This window comes from Brassica oleracea, chromosome C8, assembly GCF_000695525.1.
Source record: "Brassica oleracea var. oleracea cultivar TO1000 chromosome C8, BOL, whole genome shotgun sequence".
Classification (NCBI taxonomy): Eukaryota; Viridiplantae; Streptophyta; class Magnoliopsida; order Brassicales; family Brassicaceae; genus Brassica; species Brassica oleracea.
The window spans coordinates 7,476,536-7,482,496 of record NC_027755.1 but is presented as its reverse complement, the minus strand read 5'-3'; positions in this window follow the sequence as shown (position 1 = coordinate 7,482,496).

The following is a 5,961-nucleotide window of genomic DNA, read 5'->3' as shown; positions in this document are numbered from 1 at the left end:
AATGATTAATAGAACTGTTAAGTAAAATCTTATTAATAATATTATGGATAGTGTTAATTTTCATGCATTTCGATTAATTTTATAATATATCATATATAGTTAGTTAATGTAGTTTTTTCATCTGTATATATTTTAAGGTTAATGTTTGTACCTACATAATTTTTCTTTCCGCTATTTGATGTTCAATAATTTGGTGAAAGTATCTATTTTTCATCTTAAATAGTTAGTTGTTCAAATATGGACCTATGATAGAAATAAAAAGTTTCATTCATTTTTGGTTTGTTCCTTCTATGATATGTATTTCCCATTTATATGTTTTTAGTCATTTTTATATATGCTTAATTATATTTATTTTCTTAGTTTTTGTTATCTTCATTTTTTTTTGTTTCTATTAATATGTTTTCTCTAGTCTTTTTTATATGTTCAGTTAAATGTTCATCTCCTTCTATGTACTTCTTATATTGTTTTTTAGTACGTATTATTTGATATTGATTTTATTTTTTAAGACGTCATCTTGTTCTGTTAGTTGGAACATTTACATGATTTCCAAAATTTTGTCTTTCAATTTTTCATGGAATTTGTATTTGTAATAACTTAATTAAAATTTTTTATGTTAATTTAAAGAATTGAGTTTATTTTATAAAATATTTTATGTTAACTTAATTAAGTTGATTTTTCTTGTCTTTTTGCAAGTGATTTTATATTGATTTTAAAATTACTTTTGGCAAAAATTTTCGAAAGATAAATATTTTCAAAAAAAAGTTATGTTAGATAAATTGTTATATTTAGTTTCCAAAGATTAGTCTAAATTTATAATTTTAATGGCTGCATGGTTAATTAATTATTTTCTAGGTAACTAAATGACATTAAAACTTTTGGTGCACCAAATCAACAATCAATCCTTTGTTTTTATCACCTTAGAGAAAGTGAAGAGAAACTCTCATCTCATAATGATAATGATATAAATGTGTGACTTTAGCATTAGAACTACAATGCCGACAAAAAAAAGCATCAAAACTACAATTTCGAGAACATGTATATAAGCCTAAACATTTTTTTTGCTTGTGACGACTATCGAATATTGTAAAAGTAGTAGTAGTGTGGAGCAAAGAGGGATTATCGTCCCCGTAAAGAGAGTATGAAATCAATACATTAAAAACTTAGGATAGCATTATCCATGAAATCACTCACCTAAGAAAATTACATTTTACACATAACTCAAACTTATCCAGTTATCCCTTGAACATGCAAAACACCTAAAGCTCCTTCTACACCAGACCTGGGTGAAAAAAATTCCAAACTAAACTGGTCTTTTGTGTTATCCATCATCAACAATATATATGTGTAATACTTCAAAGAGAGAGAGAGAGAGAGAGAGAGAGAGAGAGAGAGAGAGCAATCTGTTGCATAAAGATTTCTGTAAATATGGGATTTTGTAATGATTTCGTTTAAATGTTGTGATCATGTTTATTAAGAAGTTCTTGCTAGCTGTGATCTTTTCAAAAAAATACCAATTATTTTTTAGGTATGTTGACGTTGGGCAAATTATTTGGGAAGCTGTACCTCTTTGTTCTTCTTCTTAACAACAACACCAAGAATTTGATATCGAGTTATTTGTATATACCAAAACGATTCTTCAGAAACTTCTCAATGGTTATAAATGTGTTTATCTTACAAACTACCATGAATTCAGCTCAATACGTTTTATACTCAACATAATGATGGAAAGAAAAGAATAAAAATAGAAAGCAAACAGAAGGATCATCTCATACCAAACAACATTTTCATTTAGACAATGACTTCATACCAAAAACATAAATGTCATTGAGATTACAACATGTGGAAGACGATTCAGACACAAGCTACTTGAAAAAAAGATCATATGCTAGTAACATTCATGAAGAGTGATGGACTTTACAAAAAAAACATCACTTGGCTATTACACTAAGTCAGCCTTCTACGTCCCCTTGGACCACTTGTGTCACTTGCTACTCTATAGATGGGGAGACATCTTCCAATAGGTTCTTCATCTCCTGGTAACAGAGGAACTTCTTTTTGAAGCACCAAGAGCTGATAAATGAGATTTGGAAATATCAAGCTTGTCTCCAAGTCTGTTATGCAGGTCAAGTCGATCACTTGGTCATACACAAGATGACCAAAGCTGATTTGTTTGCGATTGGCAACAGCATATAGAAGGCGGAGCCGGTTTTTGATCATTAAATCAGAGTCAGGACCTGGAAGCCAATTAAGCTCACACACACTGTACAGAGCTTGGAAGGGACTGATCAGAGCATTGAGATTGAATCCCGTCCATCCAGAGCATTGGCCTCCAGTGAGATGCGAGATTGCCGGCTTCAGTACAACTTCTTTCCACTGAAAAGAGTGTTCGACAGGCGGTGTCATCATCAATTGGTTGATCACCGAAGGGGAGAAACGAAACACACATCCTCGAACAAGAACCCCCTCATCGTTGAAGAGTTTGTTTGAGATAAACTCTCTCACAACCCTAGGACAGAATGGATGCACATGCATCACAGTGTAAGACCATCCAATGCTATCGATAATCCTAAACACATCGTCTAAAAGACAATCCTTAGGATCTAAAGAACCCTGAACTACGAAGCCTCGGAGACAAAGAAAGCGATACCCGATAGCGGCTTCCCTGTTATGATGACGGCGAGAATAACCTCCTATTGTCGGTACGATTTCAGAGAATAAACGTCGACTTCCCTGGAGACGATCGTCGAACGATTTGAATGGGACTCGAGATCGGAAGTGATAGTGATCCCCGAATGAGTAATCGACCTCGATGAACCTCCGACCTCTTGATCGAGCAGAAGAGGAACGACTTTGATCATTCATGCCGGATGAGATTTGATGAGAAGGCGTTTGAGAGATAGAAGAGGAAGAGTCGAGTTTCCCTCGTTAAAAGGATGAAGAAAGAATTAAATCTTTCTGAACTGTCGTGATTGACAAATACCCGTGTCTTCCGGCTGCTGATTATCTATATGTTTACCAGTGTCTTCCGGCTGCTGATTATCTATATGTTGGGCATAATTAACAAAGTCTGTCTTTAGTCTAGTGGTGTAGTAGCGCTCGTATTTGCTCCTTGTCCAGGGTTCAAATCCTCACACCAACATATTTTTATTTTTCGGCAAATTTCCATTTTGGCTTCTAGAAAGAGTTAAGGTACTTATTCGTTTAGTGTTGTAGTTTTTAATAGTATAGATACTTTTTTAATAAAACATATATTTTATAATGATTATCTTTTTGATCAAATGTTTCAAAGAAATTAATTTCAAACAATTTAAAGTGAGCATCTAATATCACATTTTCAAAACACATGGTAAATTAAGAAAAATTTCAAATTAATATTTACCTAGTTCTCATTTTTTTTTAAAAATGACCTGTTTGAATTTCTTGGTGAAACTACCTTATGAATAGGTATCAATCAATGAAGTTTTGAAATATTTCGCAATTGGTTTGATATTAACCAAGTGATGTAGTTTAAAAAAAAAGTAGTGTACTTAATGGGTTAATGTTGTAGTTTTAATTTCTAATGAGCAAAAGAAAAACAGTACATGAGAAAAAATGCCGTAGATAAAAGTTTTAAAAATCTTTGATTCATAGAGAGCGACAAATTTTTCAAAAAACCATGAAAAATGAATTATTGTTATAGACTTTAGATCAAAGCCTAGTTGATCACTCATGGGTGATTACTAACTTTGTTCCTCTGATTGAAGCTTTGTATAAGATCAATAGTGCTGTCACAGTAAAAACGGGTAGCAGGTGTCGAGGTGAGTGTCAGCTTTCTTGTAGTCATATAAGAATATGTCGGAGTGAATTTCTATGCATTTTATTGATTAAACAACGTTTAAAACAACCATATAGGATTGATAGATATTACCTTTGCACACTCTGGGATTCATGCTTGCAATGATTACGACTTCGTATTTCATGTATGTCCTGCAATGTAAGTCTCTAAACAGAGAAGATGCATTGTCCATTAGTGTCAAGCGAACCCTTTTTATCCTGTGTGTAATGTGTGAGTGTAAATAAGTTGGCCTCACTCAAAATATTAAATAAAGGGTGGGTTTAATGTAATTTCGGTACCTGTTTAGCAGTAGGCAAATTACGACCTTTGTTTTTTCCATTGGATATTTGATATTGGTACCTTGAATCAATATTATTTGTCCAACCACATCTGCGATAATGTTTGTATTGAAAGTCAAGTTCTACTTATTAATAAATAAACAAAATAAAGTTGATGTTTACCTGGTAAGTAGTTTGTAGCAGTCGCTAGGTTGATCAATTGTTTGTATAGGAGAGGATGGAATGTGGTAAGAGGCATCATCGGGATTTCTTTTTCTATTCGATCAATCTTTGTCGATGTGTTGATTTGAATAATGTATGGCTGAGTAGTGAGCTTGTACCGTTGATTATTTTGTAAGAGGGATAAATAATGAATTTGATATATCTCATTCTCTTTCAGGATCTGAGTTGTTTCTATTGGAAGTCTGCTACCAATCTTGCCTTCGTATGTCTCCCCCTATTATCATTATGTTAATAATTTTATTTGTTTTCTATTTTTTGTATGACAAATAATTAAGATATCACATACCTTGATGTCAATACAAAGGAATGAAGTACCAATATACTCGTTTTTATTTTTTGTGATTAAAAATTTACCACAAACGACATATACGAACCAATTTTGGCGACATTGTCAACTCCTCACTCTGCTGAAAAAAAAAACACATTACTCGTATGGGGAATAATTTTTATATTATCAGTTCAACCAATTGGGTATTAAATGGTTCTAAAACAATTATCAAACAAATAAGTCATCAAAATCTAGGATACTAAATGGTTCTAATATTTTCCAATAGATTCACATATATTAAAAATAGGAAAAACGGTTTGGTTTGAAACATCCTTAACATCCTTTACGGTTTGGTATCATAGTACAATTTGGGAATGGTCTTCTACATAGCAGAAAACACATGATCCATATGTACTACGAAGAATGAGGTATACTTAAAGAATACAAATACTATATTAGCTGAGGAAGAAGAAGAGCAGAGTACCTATTTGATGAGCAGGGGAGAAAGGGAGAGAAGCTTTTGATTTGAGAGAGGTGCTTTAGATGTCTGCGTAATAAATTAGATGGGGTGAGTATTGTTTCTTTCTAAACAAACGATTATATCGTAAACGTAGTGTGGCAGATTTCCTAAAATGCAAGATAGTGAATATATTTTATTAAGTATGAGATCGGAGATTAGCTATCTAATGCCATATATGTTTATGTTATAATAAAGGGAAAATTCCTTAAAAATACCCAGACTGAATTTCTTTTGCTACTTTAATACACGAACTTTTTAGGATCCCCATTTAATACACAGACTAAATTGCGTTACCCATTCGATTCTAACAGCGTTAACTCTATTTAACAGAGAATCAAGACGACATTATTTTTTTAACTAAGCATGTGATTAAACCGTTAAAACATCGGGTTCCTTCATCAAAAGCCCCAAATTGAAAGAAGAACAAACCCTAATTTCATTTACCCCACAATCGAATTGCTCTAGACTCTCTTCTTCTCTAAACATTGTTCTTCTTCTCTAAACTCGGATTTCTATGTTCTATGAGAGACAGAAAAGATGAGGTAATTCTCGATCCCTTCCCTTTATCTTTATTTGATTCTTCTTCTTCTTCGGTTTGATTGTGTTTCTAAATCATAATCTTTGGTTTGATTGCAGTGAACTAGGGTTAATGAAGATTAGGCTACATTATGGAGGCGTTATGGAGCGTAAAGATAACGACTTTCAGTATCGGGGAGGATTAGTGAATAAAGACATTGCTATCGATCCAGATTACATGACGTGGTGTATGTTCGAAGGATTCTGTGAAGACAATGGGTCAAACGGGAAGGTGAAACACGTCTGGTACAAGCTTCCACAA